Source organism: Triturus cristatus, chromosome 4_1 (genome assembly GCF_964204655.1).
Source record: "Triturus cristatus chromosome 4_1, aTriCri1.1, whole genome shotgun sequence".
Classification (NCBI taxonomy): domain Eukaryota; kingdom Metazoa; phylum Chordata; class Amphibia; order Caudata; family Salamandridae; genus Triturus; species Triturus cristatus.
Window position 1 is genome coordinate 836,794,220 of NC_140585.1, and position 22,175 is coordinate 836,816,394.

A 22,175-nucleotide genomic window follows, 5' to 3' on the forward strand; every position below is an offset into this window, starting at 1 on the left:
AGGAATTTGATTGTTCATTTGCAGATTTGTTTTATTGTGTTTTAGCAATGGCGACTTGGTTGTAGATATTGGGAAGTAATTGGTCTATATTGTTTATTTCTGGTATGAATTTAACGTAGTACAGTGCTATGCGTGTATTGGTGAGTAATTCAGATGCATTAGTTGTAGCACATGTTTTGCGCTCTCTTGCTCTGATTATTTGTTTTTTTACTGTGAATTTTTCATTTCAGTTAATGTCTAGTTGTGGTGAGCATGTGATGGGTTTGGCATCCTATTATCACTGCTCTGAGGCAGGTGAATGTCTGATGAAGTGCCCTAATGTAAGTAGAGAGTAGTGTTTGTTCCCCCTTGAGTTTTGCGGATGTGCCACCCATTTTGTGGGCAACAGGCGATGTAGAGCTAGGATTCCTACAGATTTCACGAGCCTTGTTGTGTATGATCCCGGATTTGGTTGAGAAAGGTGTTGGTGAGGAGAAGGCTGGTACATTGTAATAGTCCCACTATTTCGATTGTGTTTACAATTTGTGACTGACCTGTGTGCAGTTCAAAGGAAATATAAAAATGGGGCCCTCCAGTTGGCTGCTGCTCTGGCTATTATCATGCTTCTTCTGCTGCTCAATATTTTTCTGTCACTGATCTGAAGCGCATTCTTTGGCAGTATTGCTTATAGAATATATTTGATAGGTCCTTGTCCAGAATAAAATTGGCTGGTAAGAGATACAGGCTCTGCTGGACCCTTTTAGGACCATGCAGAAAGACAGGGCATCTATAAAAAGTTTTAAAATACAAGGTAGTTAGTAGCTCATCGTTTTAAACACAGCAAAGTTGCAAGGGAATGTGAGAAGTTGGCCTGATATATGCTGTCCACTAGTTATAGTGGGCACCCTGTATGAGTCCAAACAATCCCTTATGGTGATAGGTTAAAGACAACCTTTATTGAAAGCTATCCTAGTGGTAGCTATGGAGAGCAGCCTTCAGGCTAAGTCTTGAAGGAATGTAAAGCAGCTTGTTTTACCAGTCTATAATCTATTGAATGACCAAATGAAAGGACAACCAAACCAGGTATATATTTAAAATATATGTATTTAAGATAAAACACACCCCTCTAGTCTCTTTATGAGACTGGAGTTCGAAATACTTAAGTTACAAGTTCACAATCATCAGTAATAGCACAAATACACGTTTTGGCCCTTGGGACGTACCAAACCATATACCAATAAAGTGGTATAAGAACCACGACTGAACTAGACACAAGGCTTAGAGCCTGTAGAAGTGCTTGTACCACAAGGAACCACCCAAGGTAGTGACACAGGGGACCCACTGGGGACGCGTGCAGTGTGAGAACACAGCCACAAATCGCCGTTTACTTCTATGGTGAATGTCGCGGTTGGAAATTTAGAGTTTTAAGGACACTTAGAAGATATCTATGAGCGAACCCTTTTGGACCTAGAGGTGTCTAGGGCCAACACCCATGGGAGCACCGGAGTACTTGAGTGACCTCACCCAGGGAAGCCGGGTGCATAGGTGTCAAATGGTGTCGGGTCGTGTCAATGTTTTCAATGGAAGCTGCTCAGGAAGTTCTGCTGCCGTGAAGAGGAGAAGTGTCTGGAGAGATCCAAGCCAGAATCTAGGATGGAAGGAACCTGAAAGCAGAGGGGACAGAGTCTGGGTCACTTACCAGTGACCAAGGGCACGATAGACCAATGCCCACAGATGTCGGGTGCCTCAGGTGAGTTGATGGGTGTCTTGACTCTTCAGCCACGAGGTCCAGGAGTCGCCGATGACAACCAGGAGCTGGATTCGAGCTGTCCCACAAAGTCTGTCAAGTGCTGCGGTGTAGGCAACCAGATTGGACCCAACAAACCTTGGCAACGGCAAGTCACTTGGAATCAGAGAAAGGACGTCGGTGCAGACCAGCAAGGTCTGGGGGACTCACCCAGCAAGGATAAGTCGGGGCACATCTGGAGGAACCAGGAAAGTCCAATCAAAAGAGGAGTTGCCTTCGTGGGGACCTACTAGCCAACGGGCTAGCGATCACAAAGGAGCCTGAAGCGGTCACACTGGAAACTGGCCCACGGGTCACTCGTGGAGTGGAGGACAGAAATATTTGGTGCAGGAGATGCTCAACGCTGGGGCTGCTCAGAGCTCAAAGCACAATTTCGAGGAAGACCAGGAAGATGACGGAGCAGCAAAAGATCACGGTATCCAGGGGTCATGGTTCCACATCACCCACGATAGCCACGGGCCCAGCTTTGCTGTGGACTCAGGGTAGCTTCGGCAAAGTCTGGAAATTCCACTCTGGTGATGCAAAGACTTTGGCATCCAGCGGGAGCATCAGCGATGCAGACCGGTCAGTTGCTTCTTTGGTGTCTGCCAAGCAGGGGAGTCACTCCTTGGCCCCAAGGGAGATTTCTTCAGGCTTCTAGTCAAAGTAGAACATCAAAGGTCCAGTATATATGTTGCAGAGTTTCGTCGAGGTTAATCTAAAGTCGCAAGGACTGGGTTCCCATTCTTATACTAAGTTTGGAGGTTGAACATACTCTAGGGACCCACCTATGGGAGGGTATGGAAAGAGGGGTGGTTACACCCATTTCCATTGTCCAGTTTTGCACCAGAGCAGGGGCAGGTAGCTCCTGCAACCAGTTTGAACTGGACTATGCACAGGGACACCAAGTGTGCCCCCAGTGCAGGACTTCAAAGCACCAGAGAGTGCTCCCGCCCAGCCCAATACACATCTGCCTGTCTGGGGAGGTGATTACACCTCCCTGGAACTGGAAACCTATTTTCCAGGCCTCCCCTGCCAGAGTTTCGGTCAGCAGCAGGAGGCCAGACCCGTGTCTGTGGCAGTGGCATCCATTTTGAGATGCCAGGGCTGTAGAAAGTCTTTACCGGGTTAGACCAGTGTGAACATGTCTCTCCCTCTAGAAGGGTGAAATGATACCCCTGCCACCAGAACTGGCGGGGGGGGGGTAATATTCCAAAGCGTTTGACACCAAACACAACATGTTTTCGTGCAGCCATCCCAAAGTTAGCATTTTCCGCGAGGTTATAATGCACTTAAGAGTATATGGTCAGGCTGCACCACACACAGCATCAGAGAAGGTACTCCAAATGCTGCAGAGGGGCTCTGTTCATGCAGGGGCACCTTCTCACATAAAAACCAAGCACTCTGCCTTCAGGATTGTTAAGGCCTGCCATAGGAGTGACTTATAGGTTTTATATGTGTGTGCAATGTTAGTGATATAGGTAGCCTATACCACTGTAACGGGTGCAAGCACCACCTTACCCAGGCTGCAGTAGCAAACCTGTAGTGTCATTTTGGAGGGCTTCCCAGGGGTGGCATAATACATACTTCAGCCCCTGGTAGGCCTCTGAGGTACCTATGCCCTAGGTACGTAGTATACCATATATTAGGGCCTTTAAGGCACTCCAGAATCCAATTAGAAATGAACCAAATGTAAATGGAAACCATTTTAGAGAGAAAGCAGCTAGGCAGGGGTCCTGATTAGCAGGGCCACAGCCAGACTAAGGTCGAAAAACAGTGAAACACCAGCAAAAAGTGGCGGTACCCATGTGAAGCAGATCCTACTCTCCTACAGGCAGTACGGTTGCATGGTGTTAGACATGGCATCCTTGGTGTGATTTCCCTTGACTTTCTCCCTCTACCTCCTATGTTTTGATGCTGTGCTGGTTTTTGTTTTTGCTAGTTTAGATGCTTTGGGTATTTTGCCACTGCTGATCAGTTTCACAGTGTGAGTGCTTTCTGTGTAAATTGATATGGTGCTTGATTCTCCCTGATTGGCATATTGGTTTTACTAGTAGATCCTTAGTGCAGTGCACTGATTGTGCCAGGGCTGGTAAATAAATAGCTACTTGTAGGCTTGCAGCGCTGATTGTGCCATCCACATGAGTGGTCCAGAAAAAACTTCTCGGGCCTGCCACTGCAGTACCTGCGTGCAGTTCATCCGTAGGGCAAACCTCTGGTGGGCCCAGGCCCCCCCTTCGGGTGGAGCATGGTGTATGTGAGGAGTGAGATATGTGCTGATGTGTGCTGGTTCGTGTGGCGTGTCCTGGTGGTGAAAAGATACCATTTTCCTTTTTCACTATTGAAGGGCTGTTTTGCTGATAGGACGGAATGGGGAATTTTTGTTACATTTTACGAATATATCCTTCATAGAGATAAGATAGAAAATAGAAATGAGCTCAGAATTTGATAATACATCTTTAAGTAATTATGGTTTTTAAAGTCTGTGTTTGAACACAGCACTTTTGGGAAGCAGATATTTTCTTGTCCAACTTTTCTGTGTGTTTTTTTTGTGTGGATTGATTGTCTTGTTTCAGTGTGACAGAGGAAGAGGATGTGCGTTTGGTGTAGTGTGCTTTTGTAGTGTCTTCACTGTGTTACTGTGAGTTTTGGTACAAATGCTTTGTACATTGTCTTTCGGATGAGCTTGTCCTGACTGGAGGGAGGGGTCCCTGTTTGGACAAAGGTACCTACCTCTGGCAACTAGAGACCCCCCTTTTCTAACACATTGCTCTTGCGTTTAGCTCTGAATGGCTAGGGAGTTTGCTTTTTAAAAGGGGTAAGCATTGTCGACAGGAGATCACCTGCTCAGGTCACCTACTTTCGAAGGGTGGTAGGAGATTAGCTCCTTGACGAGCGAACACAATAAATGAGGTGCATGAGGTGCATGAGGTGCATGAAAAAGTCTGTTGGGCAACTAACAAATTGCGTTTTTAACAAATTGCGTTTGTCTTTGGCTTCTGTGCTTTGTACATATATTGTTGTGTGCTGTTTTGTGTTGTAAGCACACAAGATGGCTTGTCATGCACACTTTCTGTCTTTGACGCTACCATAAGAGCCCTCCCGAGTGCTCTAGGAATGGTCATGACGGTGGCTGTCTCCATAAGACAATCAGTTGGACTCGCCTTAGCCACACAGATGTGGTACTCCATGCTGTGAACATGCCCTTGAATAAATGTAGACACAGCACCTCACCAGTGCACGTCTAACTGGCTATAAAAAAAAATACTGTTCTGAAAAATTGTCATGATTAGGCGTGTGCCACCTTGAAGTCAACCATGTTACTGCCACTCCTTTCTGTAAATTGATGGAATTGAACTGAAAAAGAAGATGAAAGGACGGGCAGACTAGACTGATGTTCCCTTATCTGATCCTTAAGAGGAATTATAGGTTGATGGCTCCTGTTTAAATTCCCAGTTGACAACACCGCTATTGCTCATGTTACTGCAACACTACATACAGTCGCAGAGACATCACACGTCCCTTATCAGTTAGCCTGTGTAACTGAGCTGACAGCCCTTACTAGAGCTGGTGATGATGACACATGGCCCAGTTTGTGTACTGTATGGTTCACATGATGCACAATACTAGGAAGGATACCTGTATGCCCTTGGTGATTGCGCACCACACATTTTAGTGGTTAACAGTTTGAAGAGCACATCGCTCTACAGGAGTTTGTTTGGAACTACAAGTCTTGCTGGAGAATTCATGTACTTGCTACATTATGCTTAATTTGTCAGTTATATATATAATCAGGATCTCTGTTAAATTAACAATTTTAAATTTTACTGCCACAACTATAACTTGAGAGCGTGGTCACAAATGCAATATTTATGTTGGCTCCCTTGGGAAAATAATTCTAGAGGTGTCCGCATACCTGCACAGCAGCGAAGGTTCGCAAAGTAGAAGTTGTGTCATGATCTCTATAACTTATTGAACACAAGCTTGCTCAGACATGAAACACAAACAAGCCATTGCTTTGAAATTCCCTTTTTGAGGTTCTTCAGATGAATAATATAAGAATGGACAGATACAATAATTCAAAGTATGTTTGGATTGTTCTTTCAGAGCTTAGTAAATGAATTAAGGCTTTCCCCGCTACTTGGTATTGGGAGAGAAAACAATTAATTGTATAACGTTTTATCCTTGCCAGTTAATTAAAACTCTGCATTCTACTCACTAATAGGTCCGGGACACCCTGCAGTCATCAGAGGGGCCCTGAACGTGATGCACAGCCTGGCTGCTTTTAATAGAAACATCCATGAATATTATTGAGGTGGAGCTGCAGAGCAAAGAAGTGCTGGACGAGGCAGTACCACCGAAACACAAAACAGAGAGAGGGGCTATCCAGGAGCCCCAGCCTGTTGGTCTACTTGTACTTGAGTCCTAGCCCATTGAGCCCAGCCTGTGGGCTCGCCTGTGTTTGAGTCTCTGCTCCCTGGTCATCTTGAGTCTGACACCATTTTTTCTTGACCCCCCCTGTGCCCGGAGTATTGAAGCACCATTTGCGCCCCAACGGAAGGACAGTGCACCAGAGGGAAAGTTGAATGAGTAGGGATGGACTTCATGGAAGAAGAATAGGGTGCAGGTACCCTGTCTAAGGTGCCAGCGATAGAGTAAGGAAAAAGAGATTGGTGCACTGGACAGGATTAGTTGAGGGTGTCCTCCAAGGAGAGAGGGTGCCCTACCTGAGCGAAGAGGATTTTCCAAAAAGAGCTAGACGAGTAGCTCCACCGCCGATGCTCAACAGCAACTACACCAGATGAACAATAGGAGCCTGCCACTGATGGCTCTCTGAAAGACACTGGAAAGAAGAGTTTTGCCCATCCCCCTGTTCCCTGGTCATCAATTCTATTGCATTGCATTTCTCTCCCAATTACCATGTATCCTTTTGGTCATTCCATTATTGAAGCACACGTCTTTGCAGCCCCGCTGACTTACAGCTTGCTTGATAACAAGTTTGCCTTGGATCCTACTTTATAGTGTTTACTTTCACAATTATGTTTTACCTATGAGGAAATGGTCTGACAGGTGTTGCCTCTCTTTCCATTTTCCCCAGTGTTTGTTGCCTCGTCTATGCATCATACATTCCATCAGCTACAACGTGAAAGTAGGTTTCCACCCTTAGTCAAAAGGGGTTGCTAACGCAAGGAATATGACCATGTCTGCACCATCTTCCAGCTCGTTGTGGCTGCTATGTAAGTACACCAACACCCAAGAAAAAGGATACCCATTCGATACAAATGCTCAGATCATGCTTCAGAAAGAGATCGATGGGTTGATGAGCATTGATTCAGACACTTTTTAGGTCAATATGTCTCTTATAGTTTTCCTGCGTAATAGTGAGCATTTGAACACTTCTGAGTATTAAGATATGGATCATGAGAATAGAGGTTTCCCCTACTGATTAGAATTGTAAAGACCCTACAGGATAGCGCCAATAAATCATTTAGCCACCCATGCTAAAAGGAGGGTCTGCTAGGTTTGAAAAACCCCATTCTTATTATATACTTATTCAGTGCCATAGTAGGTTAGCAGTGTGCGGCTAAATGATGTTCCATGTGCTTTCACGCTATGTAACCCACTGAGTTATCCTTGTAATGCAGAAGCCTCAGTTAGCAAGTGTGACTCCATTTCGTATTTTGCAATCCCATTAGGCTGTGTCTGAACTAGGCCTCATTATTCATATTACTTGCCTCAGCAGAACACTGTATTCAGCTATTATTTCCTTCCCTGCTCAAGGTTGGATTCTGACTTACTAATGAATAGGCCATTCTGTCCTCGCATACCTACCCAAGTGTGTAGTTCTGCTCCCACATTAGGAGACAATGAGACTCGCGCTGTAACCATGAATTGTAGATAGTATGTACCCAACTGGCAGGTGGTAGCTCATCCCTCTGTGCCTCCTTTGTTCATATTTGGCCCAGGCCGGTAACTTTTCACTGTGGGCGTGGTTGGAGGCTTCTTGGGAGGAATGATTACTCATTGGAGATGGTTGGGGAGCCACTCCCTCGGCAGACATCTTAGGGTGCCGGTCAGATTGGACTCCTCTGCAGAATATTGCTAATAATTCTTGGGAAGGCATAACAGGTGGTTGTAAGTAACCCGGGTGGTCCCTAAGGGCCACTTCATTCAGTTCTACCAAACCATTTGAAGTTGGATAGTACTCGACCACCTTCAAATGTTTAATGCCTAGCATATTAAAACATTGTTGCATTTGATGGGACTTGAATTGAGTACCCTTATCAGTTACAAGTTCATTAGGTGATCCTTCAAATTCAAATACCTTGTTCAGAAAAGTGATGAGGGATGTGGGGTCAGGTGTCAAGACAAAATTACAATAATTTCATTTAGGAAGGTAGTCTACCAGATCTAACATATACCTCTTATTGCTCGGAAGGAATTCAGAAGGACCGGCAAAGTCGAGTGCAACTTTGTCCCATAGTGCACCCGTTAAAGGAACCATTTGTAAATTGGATTCTGTTGACTTCCAATATTTGTCAGAAATCAAACAAGTACTACATCCTGCCACCCATCTGTTAACCTTAGCATCAAGTCCAGGACACAAATAATATTGCTTCTAGTTACGAATAGTGGCTGTGTTCCCTAAGTGACCTACATGAGGGTTCTGAAATAATAGTTCTCTCAAATTGGTGGGGGTAACTAACAACTCAAGGTGGAGTAAAAAACCCTCAACCACAGATAATTCATCAGAAAAATGTGCAAATACTTTGGTCCAGATTCCTTTCCTGAGGCCAACCGTATTTGCATATTTGATCATCATTGAGAGTACTCAACCTAGTCTCTCTGGAGATAAATTTATTTTTATGCATAATCTCCAATAAGAGCAACAGCACATTCAACCTCCTCCTCAGATTCACACAACGTATCATTGGCAAGAGGTATTCATTGCCATTAAGTAAATAAGTAAGAAGTTTGTGGTCAGTGAAAATTTGAAATTGTGTGCCCAACAAATATGTCTTACACATTTCAATTGCCCATGCACATGCTAATGCTTCTTTCTCAGTAGTGCTGTAGTTAAACTCAGCAGAACACAAGGAACGTGAAGCAAATGCAATTGTGAGCTCCTTCTTGTCCACCAACTAAGATAAAATTGCACCTGACCCTAATTGACTTGCGACCACAGTCAAAAAACATGGCTGCAAGCTGTAAAAGCTTATAAAATGGGAGCTGAAGTGATGAGAGATTTAATCTTAGAAAAAGCCTCATTCCCTGCATCAGACCATTCAAAAACTTGACCTTTTCCTAATAGATCTCTTATGGGTTGTACCACCAAAGCGTACCCATGGATAGAACATGACTGATGTTCGCATAACCCTAAAAATGAGCGAAGTGTACCTTTGTTGCATGGCGGAGGTGTATCTTGAATAGCACAGACAAGGGACATTTTGGGATTTGAGATGTAGTGGTCCAGGTAATCCAATTGATTGACTATAAATTTGCACCTCTCTTTTCTAAGGGTGATGCTTTATTTCTTAAAAACATTGAGAACCCTTTCCAAAATTATATTGTGTTCACTAGAACTCTCAGCATACATGAATCCATCGTCCTGGATGCCTCCCAAAACAGTATCCATAAACTTTGAAAGACACTTGCTGCAGAGGCCAGACCAAAAGACATGGATAAAAATATAAACACTCTAAATGGTGTAATAACTGTGGTAACATCCTGGCTTTCTACAGCAAGTGGTATTTGATAATAAGCCGATCAGAGTTTGAGCAACAAAAAAACATTAGCTCCCCCTAAATTTGCTAAAAGATCCTGCACTTTGGGTAGCAGATGGCAGTCGATGACAATGTTTTTGTAGAGAGTGCGTATGTCCACTCACAGACGAATCTCTGTGTGAGCACAACCAAAATTGCAGGTAAAGGCAAACAGTCTGAGAGCAGAGCTGTACTTTTCTACGGACTCGTCAATATTCTCTTTCCTCCTCATGAAGTTAAAACGTTCACGCAAAATACTTGGCTCTTCAGAAAACTTCTTCGTAAGTCTTGCCACAGCTTACGCATAAACATTCCAAGCCTCTTGTGCACCTGCTGGTGCATCCACATGCAGCAAGTTGTTATAAAATGTGCTGCCCTCATAACCTAGATGACCACATAAGAGTGCACATTTTCTTTTGTTGTCAGATTCTATGGCATCATTATCAACCAAGTAATTTTCAAATGATTTAAACCAGTGTTTCCATTGCATGACTGGCTTGCCAGGAACATTAAGAACATCTGAAATCTGAAGAATTGAGTGTTGAATGCCATGATGAATTAAACTGTAAGGAAAGTATATAAGTCCCAAAAATGTAATTTGCAATTTGAAATATCAAATATTGCAACAGTAAATGAGTAAAGCTAGAATGCAAAAAAGGAATAAACAAATTAAAATTGTAAACTAACGAGGTGAGCTTGGTGTATTTGAAACAGGTAAAAGTCTGGACATTGAACTGTGCCAGGTGTGCCTGTCACCGAGTTTGCAGGCAATGCTACTGAATTACTGTGAAGAAGGTGTGCCTATCATTGACTGTGTAGGCAATACAAATGAAAATGTTATATATGTGGTGAGTCGGTCACCGAATGTGCAGGCAATACTTTTGAATATTGTTAATAAGTTGAGCCTGTTACCCAATCTCCAAGCAAAGCATAGGAATTACTTTGGAAAAAGTTGTGCCTGAGACCGAACGTGCAGACAAACTGTATCAAATACTTGCCATTAAATGCAGTATTTCCCAAATCCAAAATGGCCACTGGCAGCATAGCTCGACATGCTGACGCTCAGGATGCCCTTCAACCAAGGCACATGCAGCGGATGATGAGTGCGTGAAAGTGCGCTTTCTCCTAAATCATCCAGAAGCCCCTCCTTTGCAGCAGGAAATCCCACGATTGCCATTTGATTCTGAAAATGTGATGAAGAGGCTTTGGCGAGTGACGTGGGAGGAGAAAAGCAATGCCGGACTCCGTTGAAGAAAATGAGCTGGTCAGTGGGCTCATCTGCTGCTCATCCTTGTCACCAAATATTGCGAAAGTAAATGATAAATCGCCAGTCAAAAGGTAAGTGTCCGAAAGCAAGTTTATTTGCAGAGCTTGCAGCAGGTAAGAGAGCCCATGACTGTTCCTCAGATGTCCTCGGTGCTATTGCTCCAACGGCAGAAGTTCGAGCAGAGCACCCAGGTTAGAGGAAGCAGAATGCAGGCCATGTTTGAACTTATAAATACAGTGTCCCAAGCGGGAGCATGGGACAATAACAAGTTGCCCTTAAAAGGGACAAAGGACAACTTGTTAAACACAACAGTGGTAGCTTTATTCATCTTCCTTGATGTTTGAGGGCTATATGATCAACATTCTGCGGTGACTGGCACAGGTAAACGTGGTGGGGCGGTGGGGTGGGAGGTGGGGGAGGTTGACAGGTGACGGTGTAGGTATATTTAACTAAATAAGTAATATCTATTCCGTCGTCTGTCGACTTCCCCACTGCCGCTCCCTGCCCTGGCCCAACATGCTTACCTGTGCCGGTCGCTGCTGTATACATAGATCCTATATCATGATGGGAATGTTCATCAAATTGCTGTTGTACTGCAAAAATAGGTACATTTAGCAGAAAAGGGCCTTTGTTTCTTAACCAACATTTCATGCAGTTTGCTAACTATGCATTTGAGCCTCAATAGATTGGGACAATGCACATGTTACTTATTTTCTCCTTGCCACTCTCACCAGCCCTTTTCTGTGGTCAATTCGATGCAGAGTACAGAACTGTTGTTGCTTTAAAAGATATGGGCTATCAGAAACATAGCCGAGCAAGATTGATAGTGTACTATCATAGCTTCAAAAGACTTAGGGCGTTTTTTTTTACGAGAAACTCACCCCCGGAAGTTGCTGATGTTGGGGGAATTGGTAACTCTGTATCTTAGACAGATGTGCTCAGGAAGCAATACTTAACCAACTATGGGGCATATCAACAACAACCGGCGATAATTATCGCTAAGCGCACTTAGCGCTAGGATAATTATGGCCGGCTAGCGTGGATTTTTATTGCTGAGATAGCGTGCTATTAGGAACGCTTATCTCAATAGCGATAAAAATCCTCACGCTATGTGGCTAACGTGAGATTATCGCTGGAAACCCAGCGATAATCTCACGTTAGATTGTTGATAGGGACAGACAAACTGAGCCATGATATCCTCCTTCCATAGGATATCATGGCTAAGTCAGAAAAATACCAGACGTAAAAAAGCAGCGTTAACCGAGGTTAGCGCTGCTTTTTTTGTCTCTAACAGGGTTAGCGATATTCTTGATAATAGGAGAAATGTCGCTTAGCGACATTTCTCCTATTATTGTACTCTGAAACGCCCCCTTTGCATCTCATTAGAGATGCAAGGGGAAGCGTAGAGTAAAAGGGTGCTAACATGCCAATTTGCATGTTAGCACCCTGTTGTTGATAGGGTGCTAGTTTTATCTCTGCTTTTTTGGCTTTTAAAGCCAAAAAAGCAGAGATAAAGCCCTTGTTGATATGCCCCAGTGTTCTTTTGAATGTAGAAAATCGGGAACAGCCATGCAGAAAACAGCAGAAACATCCAGGGTGAGTGCAACCATAGCATAATTTCATTTATAGCAACCATACGTGATTAAACAGCAGCACTATTTTAAAAGTATAGGTGATCTCCTCATAAATTAAAGGAATAAACAATCATTAACATGAAGGTGCAGACAATACATCTTGTTTCCCTCTGAAGGCGATGCCGGAGAACTCTCAATGTCATGCACAGCCTGTACATGGCAGAGAAATGGACAGCATATGGGTGACCCTCTGCAGCATGTGCCACTCTGCGTCGAAAGGTTAGAAACCTTGGTAGAGATGTTAGATAACCCTATGGGGAGGGACAAAGATCAAAAGGAGGAATATGGGGTCTGAAGGGATTATATATGATGATGCTGGTATAATTTAATGATATGTTGGAGAAATGATTCAGGATATGAGAGAAAGGGAAATTTTGTTCTGCCCGGAATATGCTGTAGGGTTTGGAAGTTAATCGGGATGGGTTGCCTTACACTGCCTCAAGTAGTTTAAAAAGAAACAAGGAGAAACATAATTTAATAAAGAAGAGGAAGAGATGAAAAGGCTTTAGTTGTATTGCCACATGTACCTGCTATCTTGTCAATAGGACATTTAAACAGGGAATGAATGGAAAAGAAGAATTTTGAGAAGGAGGAAAATCAAATTGTAAGGAAAGTAACAATCTTCTTGTATGCACATTTGAGGAGTAACAGAGGAGTTAGTTCAGAAGTACGCACTTGGTAACTGCAATTACTCTTTAAAAAGTTGGTGTCTTATAGTTTAAGGAATACACTGTTTAATTTAATTTTTGAGGATGGTGTGTATATATTAGTCTGTGTACCTGACAGAGGTTGATACAGAAATTTTGATCGCTACAGTCCTTGAAATGGAAGTGGTTCATGTTAGATTGAAAATTACACAAAAATATCAGAAAATTTAGAAAATGTTATGTAAAAATAGGAACCAGAGTTGTTGATTTTAATAAGTAAAAAGTATTGATTAAATGATTGTTTAGCAAAAAAAATATTTAGGCCCTGATAAGGTCCCTTTAAGGGATGAAATGTATTGGCTGGGTCTATTTTAAATGTGTGATGGAATTGGAAACTGCAGTGCCAGAGGCACTCCCATGTATTGGGACCACGTGATTACCTTTGACTACCATTTTTTTAATTGACTTTAGGTGTTTTCTTGAATGTACGACATCATGTTTCCTGTATGCACCTTTTTCCTTGAAGATTTCTTTTGTGTCTCTTTGTAGCTTCAAAACAGGAGTGTTGGCTTTTTTACAGCTTTGCCAGGAACAAACTGTGTGGGATGTATGTTTAAAAGCATGAGAGAGAGAAAGATGTAGAATGTACTTCTCTGACTCGGAGTGCAGTGTTATATGCAGTGGTGCTCAAATGTGCATTGTGTTGTACATTGGGAAGTTTCATTACGTTTTTACTATTGGCTTTGACATGCCCTCCTGCCATCTTGGATTCTGACTCTGTCTAGATTGACCTTTGTGCACACAGGCAGGCCCCCAGGTCACTGAAATTGTTTGGGCTATTCACATTCAATGTTGTTTTCTGCACTTTTGGAAACTTTCATAAGCTTCATTAAGATAATGTGTGGGATGCACGCTTGGTACCCTTCAGAGTAGAGATTGTTGTCGTCAGAGAATCAACCCTGCACCCTGCCCTTATGGTCACTGAGGGCCTACCTTAGGGGTGACTTATGTGTAAGAAAAGGGAATATTAAGGCTTGGTAAGTGATTTACATGCCAAGTCGAAGTGGTAATAATCCGCACACATGGGATTTTTTACTAATGAAGAGAGCCAACTGTAGAAGGCTTTATCTGGGATAGAAATATACTGGAAATGAGGGAAAAGATCCAAGAATGAGCTACATTATTTATGAGCTTCAATCACCTAACCTAGACACCACATCAACCTTCAATTTGGAAACACAAGTGTCGATTCCAATAGCCTTTGACAAGCACAAAAGCAAACCTTGAGGGCACTAGGTTATGTAAAGAGATTACAAGCTAAAATAATTCATATTTCAGTAGGAGAGAATTTGTTCGGTGTTCAATACAAATATGGGGTGTAAAAGAATGGACACTTTGCAGTGCACGATACATGAATGCATGCCGAATGAGTCATAGGGCTAAGAAATATGTTAAAAGTTTTCTAATTGTACTTATGATCAGTGTGACATACCCTGGACCACTGCGGTGAGGACCATGTGAGTATCTTACTCGACCTGCCAGTCACTGCTGGCTTCTTCATGCACAATCACAACCAAAAAGAGCAACGGTGAAAAATAGAATGCTTCTGTTTGCTGCTAGTTCCCTGACCAGGAGATTGTGCTTCCATCACCGAGTTGCCATAGTAACGTTTATTTGATATTGCACTTCCTGTTGCATCCTCAATTAGTTGTCTAATATTAATTATAGTAATTACATACACTCGTAACTGTAGCACTACTTAAAAGCTTATTAGAATAAATGAATCAAGATGTTCTCGGTGCAGAACTGCTATTCCACCAACATCTGCTAACGGTCAAAAAGCAGGCTAGTTAACACCTGAATTGCTAAACCAAACAAAATTTTTAAAAAATCAAATTAATGGAAAAACATTCTAAGGCACACGTCAGCAGGATATTACTTCTCTTTTATTCTTTTCTCTGTCAATGTAGAGTCACAGTTGGGTAATAATGTTCAAAAATCTGTAGCACAGCTTCAAGAAACGTCAGAACAGAGACAGAGCACAATTACCCATGTTTACACAGGATAAGAACACACAGCACTAAGATCAGAAAGGTAACCATAATTTGATAATGACAGAGAAAAATAAACATTTTTTACAGTGTTTATTTCTTAAGTGTTCAGTTACGAGAAGATAAAAGTGGTCTTCATGAGACCGATTTATCTGTTTCACGCCTCATGATAGAGAGGATAATGTAAGGATATGAGCACTTGAAAAGAGGATATAGTGAATTTCTCTGACTTTTGCTTCTTTTGCTTCCTTTCAGGTGCAATGGACTACCATGCTAAGGAACTGCCCTCTTCCTTCCTGTGTGCTGTATTCCTGCTGTATTTACTACTGTATTTGAGAAGGCCAATAGACGTGGCTCTTGGTTGTTAGTGCAAGCATTTGACCTCTGATGAGATCCCAGGAAGTGACATCGTTGGAAATGTGTCCTTTCTGCAAGGTCACCTGAAATTTGCGTTTTTTCTGTATTCGATTTTTGCATCCTCTAGAACTCACTGCACTTTACCCCGCTAACCAGCGGTAAAGGGCCTGTGCTTCCCATTTCAACATGGTAAAATTCGAATATTCCTGATTGGCATATTTAACTTACCAATACGTCCCTAATATATGGTATTAAAGTGTACCCAGGTCCTATAAGTTAGCTTTCAGAAGTGGACTGCAAAACCCATGGCGCCATTCACCTCAGTGACAATGTAAACAGAACTGCAGGCCTGCCACCAGTAGCCTGGCTGTGCATTTTCTAACTACAAATCCAACATCTCAAAATAACCCCTTTTGATGCACCTAAACCTTACTTTTAAATATTTGTCATCCCTAAGTAGACCTTATTGCCCATAAAGGCAGGGTGATTGGTATTTAGAAGTAGGACATATAAAGGTTTAATGTTAAACATGTCCTTACAGTGAAATTGGCCTCAAAGTTATTTTCACTGTGGTTGGTGTTACTGTTCCTTAGGAAAACACTGGAATGCAATATTAAATACTAAATCTGTATCTTGTGAATGAGACTGGCAAGAAAAATAACTGAACAATTTTTAATAGTTTTTAAGACATCAATATAAGAATGAATTTGAATTTGTTCTAACTATTATGGAAAAGTAACTATTAAAAAGTTGCCAATGCCTCTGTAACTAAAATTTTCATTTTGCTCTCCTGCTTCGGCCAGCAACTAATTAGCATTTAAATAGGCATGAGTTAGGCGTGAAGTTGTTCCCATGAGCAAAACAATAGGCTGACCTGAATGGGCAGAGATGACACCTTTGAACCTAACAGAATGCTCAGGTGGGACTGGGAGGATCCTTTGTGACATTAAAGTGCCATGTACTGCTTGAATGTCAAATCTTGCATGACATGTCTGCTGGAGCTTTTCATAAGACACTTGGGGCGCACTTGAAAGAGGCCTCCCCTGTCACAAGCAAATATTAGCTTCTGTTGTCTTACCAGCCAGTCAGGTCCCAATCACAGTGAATCTCTTTTGACATTACATTGTCACAGCCTACTTGACAGGTCATCTAGATTTACATATAATATGTTGGGCACACTTCAAATAAGGGAAACAGAATGGCAAAACAACTTGTGTGTATCCACTCTCTGGTCGCTGAAAGTGCAGCTTTGTTATACCAGACTTCTGTGTCTGTGGTTGTTGTGGTTACAGAGGCTTCCTAAAAATGAATGTAGGTGTTAGATGTGTGAGGACAGTGGGATCACAATAGTATACTCCTCATTCCCCCAGCCTCAGAGCCCAAGTTTATTGTGGCCAAAGTCTTCTGCCATCTTGAATTTGCTCCAAGTGGATAGGGTTGGCCCCGAAACCTTTAACCCATTGTTCAGGGTGTCCTCAGATGTCACTCTCACCCACTTGCTTCTGCCAGGCAAACACATGTCATCTCCAGGCACTTACTTTAGAATACCCCTGGACCTGTGGATGATTCAAAAAGGACAGAACCTGCTGTCTGAGACATGAAAAGAGTCTAGAAGACCTGGCCTGTTCCCCTCTTGTACCCAAGACATAGACGTGAACTCCAAGGTCATAAGGTTGATTGCTTGTTAAACTTACAGGGACATAATTGGCTACAAGAGACCTATTCTTTCAACTATCAAGCTGACCCTCCCAATCCAGATTCTGCAGCAACCACAGCACTGAGACCACCCTCCTCGCCACCACAGATGACAACCACACGCTCCTCATCCAAGGTCACACCGCAGCCCTCATCCTACTCAACCTCTCTGCAGCCTTCAACACCGTCTCCCACTGCACTCTTTCAGCCAGACTCCACGACGCCGGAATACAAGGAATCACTCTCGATTGGCTCCACTTCTTCGTCATCGGCAGAACCCAAAGGATCAGACTCCCGCCTTTCCTCTCCAACCCACAGAGATCATTTGCGGAATACCACAAGGATCATCGCCCAGTGCCATGCTCTTTAACAGCTACATGGCCCCCCTTGCCGCCATCGTCAGACAGCATGGACGGACTCAGCATAGTATCCTACACCGACGACACCCAGCTCATCCTCTCCCTCACGAAGGACCCCGAAACCACCAGACTCAGCTTTCAAGAAGGAATGAAAGACTTTGCAGTGTGGTTGAGCTGCAGCTGTCTGAAACTCAACTCGGAGAGGACAGAAGTCCTTGTCCTTGGACCCAGCTTTGGACAAATCCTGGTGGCCCCCCGCCTTCGGCACCCCTCCCACCCCCATGGACCATGCCTGGAATTTCGGCATCATACTCGACTCCTCCCTCACCATAACCTGACAGATCAATGTTGTGGCCTCCACCTGCTTCAACACCCTCTGCATCCTCCGCAAGACCTTCAAGTGGATCCCCCCGAACTCAGAAAGACCATCAGCCAGGCACTCATAACAAGCAGACTGGACTACGGAAACGTCCTCTATGCTGGAATCAACAAACCCCTGCTACGCAAACTACAGAACATCCAGAACACCGCAGCCAGACTCAGCATCCCCCAACATGAGCACATCACCCAACACCTGCGAGACCTCCACTGGCTCCCCGTCGAGAAGAGATTAACTTTCAAGCTACTCACCCATGCCTACAAATCCTTCCACAATATCGGACCCAAATACCTCAACGATAGACTCTGCTTCCATGTACCCAATAGAAACCTTCACTCCGTTGACCTCACGCTAGCAGAAATCCTGTGCATCTGCAGAACCAGAGTGGGTGGAAGAGCCCTCTCCTACATCGCGACCAAATCCTGGAACAAACTCCCAGTCAACATCAGACTCTCCCTTACTCTGCACACCTTCAGGAAGAGCCTCAAGACCTGGATAAGAGGCTGAATCGGAGCTGCCTCCACCCCCCCAGCACCTTGAGACCCTCGCGGGTGAGTAGCACGCTTTAAACCACCTGGTTGATTGATTGATTGATTGATTGATTGACCAGTGACAACTGGACCTGGACGGGACCCTGCTGTGGTCTCTACCTGACACCCTGTCACTAACAGCCTCCTCTTAGATCCTGGTGAGGCGGGGGAGTTCAAAATTTACCCCTGTGTTAGATTGAGACTTAAAGAACTAAAGACTGAAGTTGAAATATTTGATCTGGATGACCCTTGCTAGTAAATCTGACCTATACTCCATCGTGGTCAGTGTGTAATTGTCCCTAGGTCCTGTTCTACATTGACCATTGACTATCATTGGCACTTTGTGCATCTTGGTGCTATTTTGACTTAAAACTTCTTAAAAAGGCAAACTTTCCACAGGGATAAATCTAGTCCTTGTACCTGACCTATGTTCCATTGCGGTCAGCCTTAACGTTTGACTTTGTAATAGTCTACTGCAACCAGATGACAGTGGTTAGCGCTTTGTGTTTTTTGGCGCTATTTTTTATTCAAATTTAGAAATTCATAAATCTGGTTCCCCTTACTAGATTTTTGTCATCGTAGTGTCAGTTTGTTTCCTACATTTTACTCTAATTTTCTAATTCATTTTGAGTTTTTTATCGTTTTGCAATTCTACTTTATTAATGTTTTAATAATGCATTAATACTTAACAAATTGCCTCTAAGTTAAACCTGTCTACTCTGTGCCATGGCTACCAAAGGGTTAAGCTCAGGTTAATTTAATGATTTTGAGGGAGGTTTATTGTCCATTGTGGTTATTACCTTAGAGGTGAACCTACTCCCCCTTAACTAATACTTTAATTTCATACAGACACAATAATATCTGTGACTACCGTAGTGTGCATCGCCGTGTATTTAAATTCAGTGATCAAAAATGGAGGCTGCAGCATGTTGATATACAGGGGTCAATGCCAGACATGACTAACCAGCTACTAAATTCAGTGAAATCTAAAGACATGCAATCACTAAAACGTTTAGCAGTCAAACTGGTTAAATCACAGACATTGAAAGTGAGTAAGAGGGGCTTCAGTAGGATTTGCATTTAGAATGTTGGCATGTGATTACATTGTGGGAAGATGCAGTCTGGAAGAAATTGAAAAATGTGTCTTCATGGCCACTTAAGGTAATCCAGAGGCAGATGCACAAGACAGAGGGCCATATTTATCAACATTCAGGAGCGGATGGTGCAGGTAAGCACTGTCAGATGGTGGGGTGGGACGGGCTGGGGGGATGTCGACAGACAACGGAATAGGATGTATTTATTTATTTATTTATTTTTCCCTATTCTGTCTTTTGTCAACATCTCTCCCCACCCACTGCCCCACTACACTTCCCTGCACCGGTCGCTGCTGCTAACATTTGATGCAATGCAAGACAGCTTGTTGCACTGCACTGCGTCAAATGACTAGAGCAGCAATATGTGCCATATATTTGTGCACATTCCTTATCCATTCTCTCTGAGTGCTGCCTAGCGCCAACGCAGACAACCTTGTAAGGGTGCCTGCATTACAAACAAGATTGTTTTTGTGCAGTAAGAGAAACTTTCCTGCACTAAAATAATCCTCAGTGGCAGCATTAGTGCTGCAGAGTGCCCTCTTTGACCTGTGAAGAATTAGAAGGACAGCACTGCTGTCTGGCAAAACTGAAGGAAGACTGGACCTGCTTGCCTTGAACCCAGGACCCCCGAACTGCCTCCACAGGTCATTTGGCTGATCTCCCGCTAGAGCTAAATGGACAGAAGAAGCTACCAGGGGCCCTTTCCCTGCAATTATCCAGCTGACCAGTACCAACTGGACATGCCCTGGCCCCTGCTGTGGGAGTCCTAGCCCCCACATGGCACACTCTACATACTGGAACCTTGGCTGGTGCTAGAATGTACTGCTCCTGTCCCCGGGCTGCAAGAAGTAGGACTTAGAAACATTTTGCCAACTTTCTGCATGGAGTAATAATGGAGACCAGGACCGCTGTCAAAACTGCAGCCATTGGTGTCCAATCACTGGTTAGCCTCAGCTTGCTGCTTTGCCCCACTGAAACAAATCTGTCTTCCAGAAACGTTTCTATGTCCGAACGTAGAGGCCTTCATCGGAACAGATGCCGAGCAGTATCCCTTCACACACTCAGAGTTTTCCCACCTTTGTCGATGACTGCACCAGGACCCTTCTCTTCAGTAACCTGCCGTCATCGAGCCCGGCTTTAGATTCATCTTGCTGCTTGCCCTTCCATTGACCTGTTACCGACCATTTTGTCTACTTATAAATTTATACGTCAGGATGTAAACTTTCCACTAGGATAAACCCTATACTTGTATCTGATCCATGCTACATCATGGTCAGCCTTAACTTTTGGCTTTGACCCAGTATAGTGTGACCAGATAACCGCAGTTTGTGATTTGTGCCTTTTGGAGCTGTTTTCAATTCAAACTTTTAAAAAAGTATATCTCTAGTTCTGCTTTCTGGATTTTTGCCATTCTGGTGTTCATTTATTTCTTAGAATGTACTTTATGTTTCTAAATTGGTTTGGATTTTTTTTGTGTTGTGTTTTTACCTTATTACTTTTTAAGTGCTGCATAAATACTTTAGGCATTGCCTCCATGCTGATTGCTTTATTCCAAACTACCAAAGGGTTGAGCACAGGTTTATTTAGTCATTTTAGTGGTTCACCTTTAAAGGATTATGATTATTTGAAGTGGGTTCTCATCCCCTTCAATTAATACACCAATTTTGTAGACGGTCCCTCATTTTACAAGTGCATTATAGCCTTTGGCACTTGAAATATGGCAGATGGGACAGCCTCCACCTTTTGATAGAGTATCATATCTGGCACACTTTGAATAAGTCCTTAAGTTGTAATCAGTAGATCTTAAGAGTAATATAGGTTGAAAAGTAATGTTTTGTAAACACTTTAGTGCTGGATCCCATAGGGATTAAAATATAATGCAGAAGATCTTTTACTGTTTTATAGTTCTCACTCTCAGCCAGCACAGAATGTCTAGCCTCTGACAGATAATGCAATTTCCTGACAAAGACAAACTGAAGACCGATATTTTAGACACACTAAAGTTGGCCTTTCTTTCCTTAGAGCTGTCTAGGTAGAATAAGTTAACATACTTAGGGGCATATTATTAAGCCAGGTGATAAAATTATCGCCGGTTTAGCGGCAGAAAACTGCCACTATAACGCCGATAATGGGCTTGATAATATGCTCTATGGAATTCCAATTGAAGCCCATGTTAGATGTGAAGGACATCTAACCTGGGCTTCAATTGGAATTCCATTGAGCATATTATCAAGCCCATTATCGCTGTTTTAGCGGCAGTTTTCTGCCGCTAAAGCGGTGATAATTTTATCGCCTGGCTTGATAATATGCCCCTTAGTATCCCATAGAAAAAGAGGTGCTGTCTGGATGAAAGCTGAGGTTTTATTCTAGTTTTTGGAAACTTTGGGCCACATGGACAATGGCTTAATTTTGTGAGTTTCCAATTCTGACTTTTTGCGACTTGCAACTTGCAATTATGAAGTCGCAAAATGTGATGTACTAATGTGTCTCATTTACATTTAGTGATACCTAATGGGGTCGTAATTGACCTGCCCCATTAATATTCCTGTGGTAGGTTGCAATTTGCGACCCATTTGAAATCATTAAATCACAGTGTTGCTGGATTGCTGTGGACAGCAGACCACCATGTCAGTG